Here is a 19,073-nt window from a genome sequence, read left to right as displayed (position 1 = left end):
TCTCCAGACCAAGTATATGGCATTTTTTAAGAGTTGCTATTTGAACACTTCCTCACTTCTTTTATCAAGAACTCATTTTAGAAGACATTAAAAACATAAAACATGTATTTGGATGACTGGCTCTTTTTTTTCTTTTGAGACAGGGTATTGGTATCTAGCACAGACCTTGATCTCATGGTGGTCTTATCTATGTAATGGGATTACAGACCTGTGCTATTACACCAGTTATTTGAATGCTCTTAACTTGATAATTTAGAAACAAGTATCAACCGAAAACTAGTAAGAGGCTTCAGATTTAAGGAAGAAGAATCCAAATAGTAATCTAGTAAACACAATTTATGAAAAATAAGTTTCATAACCTATAATATGAAATATGGTGCAAAATATTATTATATCATGTACTTACCTGGAAGAATTCACATGCAACTTGAATTTCATTAAGGTAAACAGTTTATCATGTCCTCTGTTTCATGGCAAAGACACTGAAAAACAAAAATGGTTTTATATTGTTAGAAACAGCCTTGAAACACTTCTTGAAATGCATTGGTTTTTGCAAATGAAAGCACCCAATCAAATGAAATCAACATGACTTAATAAAACAAACCAAGAATCTTTATAACGATAAGGTACTTTTGAAATATAAAAACTCACATAGATGAATTAGATGTAGTAATCCATCCATTCCATCAGAGAGTTAAGAAGGAAGAAGTATTTAATTTAGCCCCTAGGGCACAGTTAGTCAGCAGTCATTAAAACAGCAATTTTTTTCCTACCTTTGAAGTCTGAAAAGAAAAACCAGGCTTAGTGGTATGTGTCTAAAATCACCACTTAGGGAGGCTGAGGCAGGAGGATTGTAATCATCCCTGGATTACACAGAAATACCTTGTTACAAAACAAAACAAAAAAAGAAATTCTCATTCTTTCTCTCTCTGTACCTCAAAAGTTCTACTTAGAAATCTTTTAATTAAAAAAAAAAAAAAAATAAAGAAAACTGACCTGTAATCAGGTTCTCAGCAGAATTCATCAAAATTTATTTATTCTTGAAATAAATATAAATTATCTATAAATCTTTCTGTTCTCTAATGTTACCACTTATTTAATGTTAGCTTAAATATAAGCAAATCATATTGAAACTAGTAATGTTAATGGGCCATTTAATAAAATCTACCAACTCTTGAGCCAGAGAAGGTGGCACACACCTCTAATACCAGCACTTGGGGAGGCAGAGGTAGGTAGATATCTGAGTTCTAGAACAGCTGGTCTAAATGAGATCTCCGTAATGAGATCTGATGTCCTCTTCTGGGGTGTCTGAAGACAACTACAGTATACTTATATATAATAAATAAATAAATCTTAAAAAAAAAAAAAAAGAAGGCCGGGTGGTGGTGGTGCATGCCTTTAATCCCAGTACTTGGGAGGCAGAGGCCAGCCTGGTCTACAGAGTGAGTTCCAGGACAGCCAGGGCTATACAGAGAAACCCTGTCTCAAAAAACAAAACAAAACAAACAAAAAAAGGTACAAAATATAAGAGAATTTTTAAAAAGTTTAAAAATCTACCAACTCTTTACATGTATGAAACATGTGCATGCAGATATACATGAATGTAGATGTATGTATACTTTGCATGTCATTTTTTTTAAATAGTTCTGTCACTGAACTTGGAACTGAGTTCAGAACTCATTCACTGGGCTAGGCTGGTGACCATGAACTTTAGGGATCAACCCTTTTCTGCTCACCCCAATCCCCAGTGCTTTTACTAGAGGTACTTTACTGACTGAGCCATCTCCCCATCTCAACCCTTCCTCTTTGTCTTCCTCTCCTGTCTTCTGTTAAAGGCAGTAAACAGTATTCTCACATCAAATAAATTATGTAAAGGAAAACCTGTATTTTTCATAATTTATGTGTTTAATATCTTGCTCAAAAGAGAGAATTCCATGCAGAAACGTACAGTTGGCTACCTAATGTTGAGTCCTGGAGCAAAGGCTATCCTAGTTTAGGAGATGGGAAGAAGAAACTGTCTTCCTTTACCCGAAGTAAAACTGATAAGGGAAGAGAGAAAGAGAGGAAGAACACTAGAATAATCCAAAGAACATCTCATCACATTTCTGTCATTACCAAAAGAATGTAAGCTCAGGCCAGGGCAAGGCAGTTATCTGTGGGTTAGCTACCTAAGGCAATGCCTCACTCAATAAAATACAAAAAAACATGTAAATATTAACTATATACAGACAAACTGATAGTTCTAAAGGTGCTTCTTAAGGAACTGACCCTTGGTACCTCCGGCACCACGGTTTTCTTCCAAATCAGTTCCTTACCTACACAGCTACTTTCTTAGCCAACTGACATGAATACCCATTTTCTTTTATTACAATTATGTAAAACCTAGTAGAGATTGCTATAAATACTACAGTTCAAGCATCTATAGACAGAAATGCTAACATTTCTGCTAAGAGATTCTAAGTTGGTAATCTAAGTGAATCTCAAACCTCTAAATCTGGGTTCATCATGTTGTCATAGCAAGGTTAAAAATATCTTTATATAACCAGAAGCTGCCAAGGGAGCTTATAAGTGGCTTGTGAAGTACGTGGCTTGAAGTTCAAAATATGAAAAATCCAAAATATAGTATTCTCATTCCCAAGGAAATTGTAAATAGCTGCATTCTGATGTTTCGGGACTGGTGAAGACACAAATACCTGGTCCTTGTGGTGTAGGCCAGTGATTAACCATACCAAGTAGCAAAGAACTACGTTTAAAGTTTTTGAATATTAACTAAGTGTTGTTATGTGAGAAAGACAGTAGTCCTACAGATCATACATCTAAGGATGAACAGACTATTTTCAGAGTCTAAGCTTTAACTTGGTTTGATAAAAGGGGATAGCTACAATATACTTTCAAGAGTAAAGTAAAAAATAAGTTCAATGATTTGTTTACCATAAGCACTCAAATGGAAGTCACTGATTTTTTTTCTTTAAAACAAAAGCAAGATGTATAGTAGAGATGGTTTCAATGATAACGTGGTATTACTTCAGGCTTCCAATTCCTCATTTTTGTTACACTCTAGTTCTCCAGACCAGCAATAACTTAAAGAATATACAAATTTATAGGTACTAGAATATATAAAGCAATATAAGTTCAAAAGAAAAGATTTTTATAAACATGGATAATAACTCCATATTAAGAACTCACTAATATTTGTCCACTGATATATTTCTGAGTTATTCTATATGTAAAAACATGAAGCATCACTTTATTCCCATCTGACTGATGGAGAAATTGGTATAAAGTTAGCTACTGTAGTTTATGGAGGAAGAACATCCTGAGTTTAAAGTCAGCTTGGGCTACACAGTGAGTTCTAGGTAAACTTGGACAACAGTGTAAGACTTGTTTCAAAACAACATCCAAAGAAAACCAGCCAAAAACTGTGATATAGGTTGAGTGAGGTCTCACAATCTTTTTTTTTTTTTTTTTTTTTTGCTTTTTCGAGTCAGGGTTTCTGTGTAGCCCTGGCTGTCCTTGAACGCAGAAATCCACCTGCCTCTGCCTCCCAAGTGCTGGGATTAAAGGCGTGTGCCACCACCACCCAGCAAGTCTCATAATCTTACTCTTACTTGTTCAATGGTTCAGTATATAATAGATTGAGAGCTAAGGTATATTAACCAATCCTATCACTAAACTGCTGAAATATATTCATTCATGAACATAGAATAAGATGATGATTAAAGCTAAATACCCACAAATGTAAGCTAAAATTAAAGCACCTCACCACACCATGAAAACCTAAATAACAAACTAATTTGAGAATAAAACACTTCTTGAAATTATCTTATATACATCATTCAAAAAGAGCAAAACAAACACTTAAAGTTAACATCTTAATTGTTTTTTCTGAAAATCACATGTTCCTTCTGAAAATACATACTAAATTGCCCCTGTTGAACTTAAGAGAATTTAAATTTATTCCTACTAGAGCAAATATGTGTGGAGGGGGCATGCAAGAATCACTTAGAATATCAAAATTTCAACATTCAGAGACAACTGCTATCATGAGTCCACAGCAGCATATATTTCAATCTTGTCAATATACGAAAATATATAACTTTTAAAATCATATAGTTTTATAGCCTTAAAATGTAATTATGTAAATTTTACCATAGTATTCAATAGTAATGGTACTAAACATTAAATGGCACTTTCTTTTCTTTATTTTTGAGATAGTATCTCACTATTCTGGCTAGCCTGAAACTTGCTCTGTAGACCACGGCCTTGAAACTTTGAACAATTCTCTCACTATGCCTTCCACATCCTAGAATTATAGGCAGGAGCTACAATGCCTATCTTAGATATCATTCTCAACAGCATATTTTATCGAATAATATAGGTATGATATATTTATTTAAGATGTGAGCCCAAAATTCTCTTGAATATAGATGATTATGGTGTGTATGTGCACGTGCCTGTGAGTTAACCAGGACCAAACCCAGGGATGTGTACATGCTAAGCAAGTGCTCTACAACTGAGTTACACTCATAGCCATGGACTTTACTTATTATATGGATTTTGGACCATGTGATCCAAATTTAGTTGTCTCTTTAAAATTATTTTTAAACAGTTTATCTGACGTTGTTTCTATCCCCCAAAGTACCTAGCCAGTTCTGGAGATGGTCTAGGAAGACTACCAAAGGAAGTGATGCATGGCTGAGCCTTCTCAAAGGAAAATACAAGCTAGTTGGCTATGGTATTTCACACCGAAGAGGTAACATACTGAGCCAAAATAAAACAGATGTCTGAGTGGGCAAAGCGCTGGCTGTGTAAACATGAAGATTTGAGTTTGAATCCACAGAATACATGTAAAGCCAGGCAAGATAGTAGTACCCATCTGTAACCCTAATGATCCTAGAGTGAGACAGGAGGCAGAAAGAATGAACCTTTAGAAGCTCATGGGCCAACTAGCCTTGTATTCCCAGTTTGTGTGTGTGTGTGTGTGTGTGGGGGGGGGGGTTGGAGGGGAGCGTGAACCTTTATTTCAAACAAAATAAAAGGCAAGGACCAACAACTGAAATTGTCCTCTGATATTCACATGAGGTGGTGGCATAGCATATTCATCTTATGAACATGTGTGCCCATGTATACATCATATAGCACACACAGCAATGATAACAACAATAATACACTGAGATCTAAGATCTTCTGATGGCTGATATATGGGATTTCAGATTAAGTGAAATAACATAAGCCAGAATAATCAAATGCTGAGGGCCTTTAAAATCACAAAAAAAGGTGATGAAGAGATGGCTCAGCAGTTAAAAGCACTGACTGCTCTTCCGAAGGTCATGAGTTCAAATCCCAGCAACCACATGGTGACTCACAACCACCCATAATGAGATCTGATTCCCTCTTCTGGTACGTCTTAAGTCAGCTACAGTATGTATAATAATAAATCTTTGGGCCTGAGCAAGCAGGGACTGAGCAAGTGGAGTTGGGAGTTGACCGTAGCAAGGTCCTAAAAATTCAATTCCGAACAACCACATGAAGGCTCACAACCACATGAAGGCTCACAACCACATGAAAGGCTCACAACCATCTGTATAGCTACAGTATCCTCACATACATTAAATAAACAAAGAAACGAATAAATAAACGGACCTGGGTGCAATCCTAGCACCCACATAGCAGATTACAACTGCCTGGGCCAGGAAGTGGTGGCACACAGCTTTAATCCCAGCACTTGGGAGGGAGAAGCAGGCAAATCTCTTTGATTTGAACCTCAAGATTCAAGAAGAAAACACTATCAATATAGATTGCTGGAGTTTGTGAAACTGCTGCATAGAAATTGCTATTATTTTCATTAGAGACCAATTATTATGATATGAAAAGAATAATTTTACATTCAAAGCTTTACTTTGAGAGATGGAATAGTTGGTGAAGTGCTTTCTGCACAAACCTGAAGAGATCCTCAGAACTTATGAAAAAGAAAAAAAAAAAAGGATCAACTTATGAATCTTCATATATCAGACAGTGTCTATCATTAATTCACCGTGTCTAGAGAGATTCTGCAAAGCAGATTGCCTTCATTACATTGTTATTTTTCTTCCATTTTTAGGAACTACATAAACAGTACATTGATTGCACACAAAATTGCCATACTTCATTTCTCTAATACCTTCGTAGTTCGCATATTCATGTTCAAAAAGGTGTGAGTGACAAACTATGCAACTTCAGCTTGATGTTTCTGGATTGGCTGGCAACAATCATAAATATAAGCTTTAATAATTCAAAGCAAATAGGTTTACACGGCCATAGAAAAATCAACTTTTTGTCAAAGTGATTCTGCAACCCACAAAACACTTCCAAGATTAACTTGTTACTACAATTTAAATTTTTTTAGGTGGATTAGGACTTTTATTTTTGGACTCTTTGCTGAAAGCTAAGTAAGTTTAAGAACTTTTGGATTAAGAAAAATTAAAGAATTTAAGCCCTCAGTGTGTTTTCGCATCCTATCTCCAAAAGGCCATTTCTAAATTTACTAACCCTCCAGATCTGACCCCATCCCCACTGAACACTATCAATATAGATTGCTGGAGTTTGTGAAACTGCTGCATAGAAATTGCTATTATTTTCATTAGAGACCAATTATTATGATATGAAAAGAACAATTTTACATTCAAAGCTTTACTTTGAGAGATGGAACAGTTGGTGAAGTGCTTTCTGCACAAACCTGAAGAGATCCTCAGAACTTATGAAAAAGAAAAAAAAAAAAAAAAGACTAATACTGAAGAAGTAGAGACGGGCAGGAGAAAGCTTGGGACTTGCTAGTCAGTCAGTCTCAGTGAGTACCAGGTATAGCGAAAGATCTTGTCTCAAAAAGACAGTGGTGGTGCATGCCTTTAATCCCAGTGCTCTGAGTTGGATATTGAGTTCCAGAACAGACAGAGCTACACAGGATACATAGAGAACACCTGCCCCCGACACACATAAAGAAAGAAAGAAAGAAAGAAAGAAAGAAAGAAAGAAAGAAAGAAGAGAGAAAACACTTGACATTGACCTGAGGCCTCAACATGTATGTGTACCCATATGAATATGCATACACACACACACACAGAGGTAGGAGGGGGGAGAAGCTCAAATTCTCTTACCTTTGTAGCTGGTGGGCCATGAGTTTTACTGTTAACAGGAATTATCCCTAAGCTCTTGCTAAGCAAGCAATACTTCCCAAGTTGCCATCTAGTATCTCTAGAGAAAAGGAGAAAAGCAGAAGAGAATAAACTTATCCTGCTTAATATACATTTTATAATTAAATCTTGCCTATTCCTATTATAGAAAATTAAAATTTCTTCCAAAATATCAAATGTTTCAAAAAGATGTTCACCACACAGCCCCCCAAATTGCCAACATATTACCACCTGTAGGTATAAAACAATTTTAAGGATGGAAGAAAGGCAACAGAACTATGGTGAAAGGAAGAAAACAAGATTTTTAGCAGCATATACCTGAAGGACAGGTAATAGGTGAAATGTCAGAGTTGAATCAAAGCATCAAAAGTTGGAGTGAAAATTAATAATTTTTATGTTGTTGCTACACAATAAAATCTATGGGCCCTAGTTTAAATGTGTCTCTTACATGGAAATAGCTTGTTATTTCTCACATGCATCTTAGAATAGGATTCACTAAGAAAACTCAATCTTGTATTGTTCAGAGATTTAGTCATTTCATATGAATACAAGTATCCCAGAACCACGATCATAAGGGACTCAGGGTCCTCTGCTGCTCTGCTGTTATCTTAGTTCCCTTCCTTTTAAAGGTGTGTAACAAATGCTAAAGTTCTAGCCGGCACAGCTGTGAATCAGGCAGCAAGGGAAAGATAAATGAATAATGGCTTCTCTTTAGGGACTTTTCAGAACTCCAAAGGAAAATTCTACTCACATTCTATGGAACAGAACTTAGTCACTACTGGCCAAAAATGACAGGGAGGCTGCCCAGATGAAAGTAAACTCTTACAAGCAATCCACAAACTTATAAATGATCACACCAATCTGTTAAATAAGAACTAGATAAGGTGGACAGGGAAGAACTTGACAGAAGGTTCAGATACATACCAAGTATGTTAGGAAAAGTTAGTGATTTCCAAAGAATGATGTTCAAAAGGAAATAAATGTTCCTGTACCTTGTGAGTTGGCCCCCATTATTACAGACTACTGGGAAGAAGAATAACACTTTCCTTTAGGATCAGTGAAGGTTCCTTAATGTTTAATAACTAAAGAGTAAAAGACCAGAAACTAGAAAGTATCTTAATCCAAAGTTGGAAGAAAAAGGTTTTAAATGAAAAACTATTCTTCATGGAGACAAGGACTCAAAGGGTATATTTAGTGACACAAATGCAAACTATGGCTATAAAAGGAATAATAATCCAATGGACAGTTTTGTAGATGGTCTATATGAGCCTACTCTTCAAAAGTACAATTCATTTTTCTTTGCTCTTACATTGCCATTCTGGTACTCATAATTGTCCCTTCTTCCTCTATCACCTGCAGATTGGTCTTATAAACTGGCTCTATGTGATGGTATTGAAAACATGCTCATGTATTTCAGGCAGAGACAGATCCTTGCAAACTATTTTGTTTTTCAAAGAAATGTTCATTTTTACAAGCATGGTTTTAGATCTGCCTATCTGCACACAGATATTTATATACTTATTTCAGCAGTTGGTCAAAAAAATCTACAACTAGCATCTTGAAACATAGCAAGGCAAGTATCACTTAAAGCAACAAGGGTAATTAAGTTAAATAGCCATACTTGTCCTTCACAGCTTGACTTATTCATAATCATCTTGACATTGATAAACATTAAAAATAACACCTTTTATTAAAGCTTGGAAAGCACAGATGTAGGGAATCTCTCCTTTACCAATATTACCCACTTTTTGTATATTTATACACTTGAACTTAAGTAACCTATGGGAAGAGGCAGTATCTCCACACAAAGCTACCAGGACTGCCAACAGTAATCACTCTATGTAGAGTCAAACATTACCAGAACACATAGCCCAAGGGATTGGTATCATTGTTAAAGAGGAGCAATCTTTTCTTAGTCACAAACTCAAGTCTTATATATCCAAGAGAAGTCCTGAGTGGTACTTAGGTATGAAGATACTATGTAAGCAGGTTTGGGGCAACTTTACAAAGTCACAACCTTAAAAGGCTTTGTATTGCCTTTTATATATATGTGTGTGTATGTATACACACACATACACACACATATTGTCTTGTTGTGTTCAATAATGTTTGGAATTCAGGTAGCTCTGTAGTTGATAATAGAAACAATAGTTTTTAGTTAATGACTACTTCTTCCACTTTAGGAATACTATCTGAAAACTCATGGTCCTGAGAGAGAGTTCCATGAGAATGAAGAAATTTGAGAATTGATAAATTAGGTATGGTGGTTTATATAGAACTGGTTCCCACAGACTCCTGTGTTTGAATGTTTAATTCATAGGGAGTGGCACTATTGGAAGGTGTGGCCTTGTTGCAGGAAGTGTTACTAGGTGGTGGGCTTTGAGGTCTTAGAAGTTCAATGTAGGTCTAGTAGCTCAGTTCATTTTTGCTGCCTTCAGATCAAGATGTATTGTAAACAAACAAACTAATAAAAAACCAGAAATTAAAGTCTTCAATAAAGTTTAAGGAGTCAATTTGTAATAGATGAAATGGTCCCTAAAAATGTCCATGTTCCAATTCCTAGAACCTGTGAATAGGTTCTATTAAAAGAAAAGGGAACTGTGCATGTATATAGAGATTACAGATCCCCAAACAGAATGTCCTCAGGCATCCATCCACGTGAGCCAATCTAGAGTACACTGAGACAGTCAGCGTAAGACATTCGTCCAGAAAGAGAAGTCAGCAGGATTAGAAAGAGACGACCTGGATCTGTCATTGCCAGAGATGGCCATGAGGAAAGCACTTCAGCTTCCCCATATGAAGAGCAGCCCTGGGCAGGTGGGAAGCAACAGAAGAGGGAGGGCAAAGCCAACAAGGTGAGGGATCTTGCAAATGGATTCTTCCCCAGAGTCTTCAAATTGCATGTAACATTGTCAACACATTGATTTTGGCTTTAGGATTCCAAACATACAATAAAATCTGGTCATCTGTGACAACATGATTGAACTAGGGATTACTTTAAAATACTACATAATCTATATACACAATGAAATATCATACAGAACTTTATTATTAAATATATTTTTATTTTTATGATTTAGTTAAAGTGGAGGGTTCTCAGAGGATCCAGATGAGGCAATCTAAACTTCCTGACCTACAAAAATAACTTTGTACTATCTTAAGATGTCAAGTATATTTACCATATACTTACCATATATTTATAAGTATATTTACCATATAAGTATATCTACCATATACCATATAAATTGGTTATAGAAAATCTTTATAGTGAACAAAAATGTTAAGTTACCAGAAAGATGGACTTATGCTCTCTTACAATGTCATTCAAGGGAAGCAGAACCATACAAACAGGCAGAGAGTTTTCTGTGTCACAATTTCTTTGTGACTTCACAGGTACCACAAAGTACAAGATGATCTTAGAACTACCCTGGAAACAACAAAATGTTCCTAAAAAATCTAAATCTATGAGCCTAAAAACCTACAGTTATAACCTAAAAACAATTTATTTTACAATGATATGTCAATGAACAATGAATATCAAGAAGAATTAAAATAATGTGGCTGAGTGATGGTGATGCATGCCTTTAATCCCAGCACTCAGAAGGCAGAGGCAGGCGGATTTCTGAATTTGAGGTCATCCCGCTCTACAGAACAAGTTCCAGGATAGCCCGAGCTTCACAGAAAAAACCTGCCTTAAAAACAAAAAACCCACCCTCCCAAAAATATTAATAATAGTAATAATAATAATCTGTAAAATACAGACTAGAGCATGAACTCAAACAGTATTAAATTTATGTAAGTTTGTAAGTTACACTGCATTTTACTTTGACTTTAAATATACATTTTCCTAATGCTTAATACAAAATCATACTTTATTTTTATGGCTAAAACCTTGAGCAGTACACATATAATGCCAAAATCTACTGTAAGAGTTAAACTGATCTTTAGTTTATGGATTTGATATTATCCTTGTGTATAATGGATATGGAATGCTTAGTTCATCAATAGAAAGAAATTAAACTCCTCAAAAGTGAGAAATGTATTCCCAACCTCAATGAGGGAAGCAGTAGTTTTAAGTTTTTCTCAACTTACAACATATAACAGATGGTTTCCAGGCATATTGTCATCAACCTATACTGAAGCATTGATGAAAAGCAACTCAAGAAATTAGTATGTAAATAGTGAAATCAGCCGAGTATCACAATACTTTTTTTTTAAGTAATGCTGGATACAATGTCTTTAATTCCAGCAGTCAGAAGGTACAGAAAGGCAGATCTCTAGGAGGGGAAAGTCAGCCTGACTTACATAGTAAGTTCTAGGCTAACCAGATCTACATAGAGAGACCCTATCTCAAAACAACAACAAATTAGGTTAAAGTTTAAAGTTAAACTTTATTTTAAAATATTACCAGACCACTGATCCTGGGCTAAGTAGGCAAGTTCAGGTTTCACAAAACTCACAGACTAACAGTGAAAAATATGAAAAGCAGTAGATTAAGGTTTACTAATAACTTGGTTTTAGATTTGGTAATGGAATAATTATATAATACCGTGTTTATAATATAAACATGTGAGTAAAATATACTTATTCTCCTCCCCTAAGTAATATTTTAGATTTTTTTTCTTTTTTTTTTAAGATTTATTTATTATTATATCTAAGTACACTGTAGCTGTCTTCAGACATACCAGAAGAGGGTGTCAGATCTTATTAAGGATGGTTGTGAGCCACCATGTGGTTGCTGGGATTTGAACTCATGACCTTTGGAAGAGCAGTCAGTGCTCTTACCCGCTGAGCCATCTCTCCAGCCCCTATTTTAGATTTTTTAATATAAACTTTTTCTGGGTCAGTATGGTGGCATACCCCTTTAACCTCCACACTTGGGAGGTAAAAGAAAAGAGAATCTAAGCCAGTTCTAAGCCAGCCAAGGTTGCCTTTTGTTTGGGGAGGTAAAATCTTGATGACCTACGGTGGCCTATAACTTGCTATGTCACCGAGAATAACAAACTTCAGCTCTTCCTATTTCTACTTTCCCACTACTGAGATTACATACCTATACTACAATGTCTGGTTTATGCATACACACACAACACACATACAAACACTTAAAAGAAAAGAAAAGAAAAGAAAAGAAAAGAAAAGAAAATTAGAATTATTCAGGAGCTAGAGAAATGGCTGTCAGCATGGTTACCTGATATATAGAAATGATGACCTGAGTTTGATCCCAGGTACCCACATAAAAGCCAGGCCAAGAACAGAAATGTAAGTTTGTAACCACAGTACCTCTGGGAGAGGAATAAGGTGGATCTCTAGAACTCATTTGCCAGCTAGCCTCAATGAATGAATAAGCTCCAGGTTTGGTAAGAGACTTCATTTCAAAAACTAATATGAAGGATAGACTAAGTGGGTAAAGGTGCTTGTTGTACAAGCTTGACAACCTGAGTTTGAACCTTGTAACCCATGCAAAGGTAGACAGAGAAAACTGATTCCACAGAATTCTTTTCTGATATCCACACACGTGTTAAGGTAAGCATGCCCACGGACACACATCTTGCACATGCACAAAAAATATACTTACAATAATAATAATAATAATAAATAAAAACTTAAAAAATTAAGGTAGAAACTAATCTAGGCAAACACTCAAAATTTTGCAAGGCTTCCACACATGTGAATATACAACCATACACACATGCACATACCCTCAAAGATATGTAGGTATACCACACACACATCTTTCTCTCTTCAGAGTATATTCAAGTTCAAGAAAGTGAAAGTCCAATCCAACCAATATCCATATTTCACCATTAAAACATACCTGATAGGAAGCTGGAAAGATGGCTCAGCAGTTAAGAACACTGTCTGCTCTTCCAGGGGTCCTGAGTTCAATTCCCAGCAACCACATGGTGGCTCACAACCATCTCTCCTGGGATCTGATGCCCTTTTCTGGCATACAAGTATACATACATGTAGACAGAGCACTCATATACATAATATAAATAAATAAATCTTTTATAATCCATACCTGACAAATGATAAACAAGCACAAGCAACTTTTAACATTGTGACTGAGAATTGATGGTATAATCATGTTAATTAAATTCTTGAAAAAGACTTCAAAAAAAGCAAATATTAGAACTGTCTTATTTTAATTTCATCAAAAGATATGAAAAGTCTCACTAGAATGTTAATGAGATTATTAAAAATAATGGCATCAACTTTTATAATCTCTCTCTATATATAACTCGCAGTCAAGTAATCACATCATATTGAGAATCATAACCACAAGTTAACAAAATGATGGCAAAGGTAGCACATTCACACTAAAACACCAGTGTAAGCCTCCTTCTGGGAGAAAGCAAAAGTCCTGGCAACTCCACAAATACTTATATTCTCTGATAAGTATTTCCACTGAGCTTATTATATTATAGAATTAACTCAAAGGAAGAAAATGGTAGCAAATACTACAAAGCTTATACAAAAGAAAAATACAGGAATACAAACACAGTGAAACATTGTCTCAAAAAAACCAAAAACATGTTCATTAATTCAACGTTAAAATCAGAAAGGGAAAAAAAAGCAGAGCAAGCTACACGAAGAGATTCTGTCTTCAAAATTAAAAATTATTAAAAATTAGCTAGACAGGGTGGCTAATGGCTACTATAATCTCAGGACTTGGAGACTGCTGCAAGATTGCCATAAGTCTGAGGCCACGAGTTCCAGCAGCCTGGATTACAGAGTGACATTCTATCTCAAATAAATAACAAAAATTTAAATCAATTTTCTTCCATTCAGGCATTTAATACTGAGAAAGTTATTAAGTGGCTTAAGTGACTTGGTTAACTACATAATCAATCAAACATCACAAAACGAATATAATAGAAAGCTATAATGCTAGAAAAGGTAAAACTAAATGAGTAAAGATAGAAAACTGGAATGCAAAGTTCCATTAGACAAAATGAAAACATGTTAAAGAACATACTGAAAAATCAAAACTGGCGCATGCCTTAAATCCCAGAACTAAGGAGGCAGAAGCAGGTAGATCTCTGAGTCTGAGACCATCTGGTCTACAGAGTGAGTTCCCAAACAACCAGGGCTACACAGAGAAACCTGTCTCAAATGAACAAAAACAACAAAGTAACAAACAAAACAAAAGGTAAGAAAGAAAAGCAAATGGTACAGATGAATGTAAACATATACTATGAAAATTAACTCAAGTCCATTTACTATTTGCCAAGCATAATTACTCTGTTTTTCTAAGAACCTTCTAAAGGATCACAAGTCACTCACTACTATATTTCAAGTGTTTTTTGTTTTTGTTTGTAATTTCTTGGATATTAATGTGGGGAAAGGCTGACAATTACCAGTTAAAATATGGACCCAAGTAAATATACCTACACTCTCAAGATACAGTCATACCCCATGTTGTCCCCTGGCCCCAAAGGAGCAGGAGGAGGAAGAGAAGAAACAGAAATAATTATTTTAGAGGCAGTGATATAGCTCAGCCAGCAAAACATTTGCCATGCAAACCTGACAACCTGAGTTCAATACCCATAACGCATGTAAGGTGGAAAGAAAAAGCTACCTCCATAAAGTTGTTCTGTCCACTAAACCCAAGTTGTAGCATGTACATGCCAATACAAGCACATTATACACATATACTACACCAAATAAAACATACATTTAAATCCCTTTATGATTATCAAAAAGAACAAAGTAAGCATCATAGACTATCTTAAAATAAAAATATGTTTTAGGTTTGTCAATAAAAAATGAGAAGGTATATATATCACATACAAGTTTATAATTGTATATTTCATATCTATGTAATATGAAACATGCATTACAATTACCAATGGCCTTAAAGACTTCTGCATTCTTCCATTTTCTATGAAATGATACCTTACTTTAACTTTTTAACTTTAAGAAATATAAAAAAGAAAGTGTTTTTCTGCAATTCCCCCCCACAGACAAAAATAGTAATAGGGACCACTATTTCTTCAACATTAGAGTTACATATAGGGCTAACGAGATGGTCCAGCGGGTAAAGCTCTTGCCATTGAGCCTTATGACCAGGGTTCTATCCTCAGAACCCATGTGGTGGAAAGAGAACATTTACTCTTCAATGTTGTCCTTTAATCTCCATAAATATGCTATCATCCACACAGGCAAGAAGGCAGACAAGCAGTTAGACACACACAACTGTAAAATAAAAACAAATTACATATAGAGATTTTGAGAAATATATACCTCAATAAAAGAGCACACCTTTTAGTCCCAGTGGTCAGGAGGTAGAGGTAGGCAGGATCTCTGTGAGGTGGAGGCCAGCCTGGTCTACAAACTAGTTCCAGGATAGCCAACTACAGAGAGAAACCGTGTCTGGAAACAACAAATTAAAAAGAGCTTTCCTAGCATGGTAGAAAAGCAAACAAAAGGCTGGAGAGATAGCTCAGCAATTAAGAGTACCTGTTGTTCTTGCAGAGCAGCTGGGATAAGTTCCCAGCACCCACATGGTGGCTCATAATAATATGTAACTCTAGTTTTAGAGATTCAGGATTTAAGATGGTCTCTAAGGGCACTGCCCATAAATGGTACACATACATATATGCAAGCAAAACACAAAAATAAATAAATCTTAAAAACAAACATAGAACATATTCCATTTCAGACAAGATTTCAGTCTAAAGAAATAGATGTGAATATAAGATAGTCACAAAATGTTAAAACCATTTACTATATGACAGGTGGTTTTGTAGGCTACAAGTTAATACAGGGAGTACTATATGTATTAATTTTCATACAGGTCAGTTAAATCATCCAATCACTTTCATTGAATTATCTAATTACTTTCATTGACTTCTAATCAAGGAGGGTTCCAGTACAAATTTTGCTTTAAATATAAAAGACTTACTTTTCTAAGGGCATTTCAATAAGAGTAACAAAAGAAAGTGATACCAGTTCACAGAAACACATATCATTTTGGAAGAGACTAAAGGAAAAAATGAGTGGAAACAGCATGTAAAGTAAAGCTATTTACTAGATCTAGCAATATAATTGATTAGGAGAGTACAGATAAATAATTAAAACTCAAGTTTTACAGATAAATAAAACTCAAGTTTTCAAGATTTCTTAAAAATTAAAAAAACAGGGCTGGTGAGATGGCTCAGTGGGTAAGAGCACCCGACTGCTCCTCCGAAGGTCCAGAGTTCAAATCCCAGCAACCACATGGTGGCTCACAACCATCTGTAATGAGATCTGGCGCCCTCTTCTGGAGTGTCTGAAGACAGCTACATTGTACTTACATATAATAAATAAATAAATCTTTAAAAAAAATTAAAAAAACAAAAACAAACCTAGATTTCTTGACTTAATGTTGGCCATGAAATATTTAATGGATAGTATCATTTCAAAACAATATAGCTATAAAATTTTTAAATACGCCGGGCGTGGTGGCGCACGCCTTTAATCCCAGCACTCGGGAGGCAGAGGCAGGCGGATTTCTGAGTTGGAGGCCAGCCTGGTCTACAAAGGGAGTTCCAGAACAGCCAGGGCTATACAGAGAAACCCTGTCTCGAAAAACCAAAAAAAAAAAAAAATTTTAAATACCCATGAAAACATCTCTAAACATCTCTCCAATTATTTACTAATGATTTTTAAGACCTAGAATCTTAATTATTACTCAACTAACGATGGCCTTAAAGATCCATGTACTTAGTTTTCTTGGCTTATATAGGATATGTTTTTAGCATACTCTACAAAATATTTCTTTACTTTTGAAAAAAGTTTATTGCAGGGATTCTTCAAATGGGTTTAGCAAATTTAAATACAAGACTCTTATTTCATCTAGAGTTAACGGTTTTAAAATAAGCTTTTATAAAATCTTACCATTTGGGCGCTAGAGACCCTGGCCATTTGGCGCTAAATGAGTAGTATTCCTGGAATGGTTATTACTTGACAATGGCCAAGGGTTAAGAATTTCTTCAAACAGGACAAACTGAGCTCAGAACAGTCCGTGTTTAGTCAGATGTTAAAAACAGCATTACCTGCATGTGGTGTGAACGTGTCCCTAGTTTATAATCCCCAAGTAACTGTGACTTCCACAAGGTAATCTAGGTATTAGTCAATGGGCCTAGAGTCTATCATGAGTAACCCTTTTACTCCATTATACTGGTGATAGTTTTACTCGACCTTCCCAGTTCTAAGAGTCTCCATTAAAGAAGAGACAATTTTATAATACCTATGTGCATAAAAATAGTTCCCATCTCCTCCAAGGTCTGGTTCAATGAGTGAGCATCCCGGGGAGACATACACACATCCCTCCCTACCTCTCTTCCTTGTCCCTGGGGTAATAAAAGGCACAGATTATTTTCCTACAAAAGCTCTGCAGAACACCGGTCGAAGTAAATGGGGGGCGGGGGGTATAGCAGAATCAACCTGCACCCACACCTCAACCCCGCCCCACCTGGAAAGGGGGGGGTGGCGGCGGCGGGAGTGTGAGGGCGGCAGAAAGGACAGAAAAGGCCGAGACCACCAGCAGGTTCTCCATTACCATTGACTCCATCACGTTCTTCACCGCACCATCCCAAACCCTCGATCGCCCGAGTCCCCGGTAGGGAGCCCAGCGTGGGCCCTCTGGGCGGCGCGATCAAGGACTAGCGGCGGGGGTCTCCCCGACAGATGGGCGGATCCGAAGAGCGCCTCGGGGACCTCTCAAGTGACCACACAAGAGGAGAAGTCGGAGGGAGGGGTCGGAGAGGAGCCGTTATTCCTTCTCGCTCAGGCTTGGGAAAGCGCGCGAGGGAGGGGCCGGCGGGAGCCGCAGCGCGTTACCTAACGGTCCGGTCGCTCCGCCAGGCCAGAGGCGGCGGCGCGGCCACCGCCGTCCGGAGGGTTGGGGTCTACAGCAGGGGCGCAAAAGGGGTGGGAGGCGGGGGGGTGGGGACTACAGGCAGCGACGTCGCCATGTTAGCACCTTCTTCCTCTGCATCCCTACAACCTCCAAGCCCGTGGCCCTTCTACCTTTACTCACCTTTCCAGGTCACTAATTCATGGTCCTGCCAGCCACCCGCGAGCCCGGAGCCCGGAGCCCGGCCGTGTTTACAAACTAGCCCCGGAGGAGAGGGCTGAATCGCACTTTAAAGGCCACGGGCTCCCACAGGCTTCCGTCCTCTCTCGCGAGATCCGACTGACAAGCCTTCTCCCCGCCCCACTCCCGGCATCCCTGCCGCTTTCTTCTCGCGCCCCTCCCCTTCACGCACACGCCCCTTCCTGCTTTCCACCGAGGGAGAGCCCGCGGGTCAGGTGACTCCGTCCTGCCTCAGAAAAAGGGCGGGTCTTCAGGAGGGCGGGGGGGGGGGGAGGCGGGAACCAAAGAACACTCGGACGCGAGTGATTGGGCGAAGAGCACGAAAGGCGGGAAGCAGGTCCAAAGGGGTGTGGCCAAGGCGCCCAAGGACCGTTGTTTCGGTAACCAGGGAACTGCAGAAAGCTGTGATTGGCAGCCGTCGGGAGGCGGGCACGAGAGGCGGCACCGGATCTGGGGCGCGCGCGCGCAGGTGGCAGTGGAGCGAGCAGGAGGGCGTGGGCGGTGTGGGAGAAGAAAGGTGAGGTCGGGGGAGCCTAAAGGAGCCCAGACCTGGCGCCGGGTGTCTCTGTCGTATTTGTTTCTGACTTCGCTAGGGATATGAGACTATGAAGGGAGAAGCGCTTCTGGACCACCCTCCGAGTACCCAGAAGCCAGAGCTGGAGAGCTACGCCTAAGGTTTTGGAGAGTAGGGGTTTGCCAGTCATCACCTCCGCCCCCTTGTGCACACTGAAGCAAAATAAGTCAGCCCTGCGTAGAAAATAGAAACCTTTTCTCAGAGAGGTCTTTGTTCGGATTTTCCTAAGCCAGAACTGGAGCCGATC

The 19,073-nt window shown here is 37.7% G+C and overlaps 1 protein-coding gene across 2 annotated transcripts in view; it reads right to left on the bottom strand.

Moving 5' to 3' along the window:
* The window catches only part of Atf2 (activating transcription factor 2), a 74,410-nt gene extending 56,054 nt beyond the window's left edge, over positions 1-18,356 (bottom strand). For both annotated transcript variants that reach the window (XM_021152748.3, XM_029471965.2), the window contains exons 1-3: positions 18,196-18,356; positions 7,134-7,230; positions 407-482 (exon numbers count right to left, since the gene is read on the bottom strand). The gene's annotated coding sequence lies outside the window, so the exon portion shown is untranslated. The remainder of the gene's footprint in view (positions 1-406; positions 483-7,133; positions 7,231-18,195) is intronic.
* Positions 18,357-19,073: the final 717 nt, after the last annotated feature.

This window comes from Mus caroli, unplaced genomic scaffold (assembly GCF_978045245.1).
Source record: "Mus caroli unplaced genomic scaffold, Mus_caroli_1 scaffold_2, whole genome shotgun sequence".
Taxonomy (NCBI): Eukaryota; Metazoa; Chordata; class Mammalia; order Rodentia; family Muridae; genus Mus; species Mus caroli.
The sequence above is the reverse complement of the archived record's forward strand: the minus strand, read 5'-3'. Positions and strand labels throughout refer to the sequence as shown.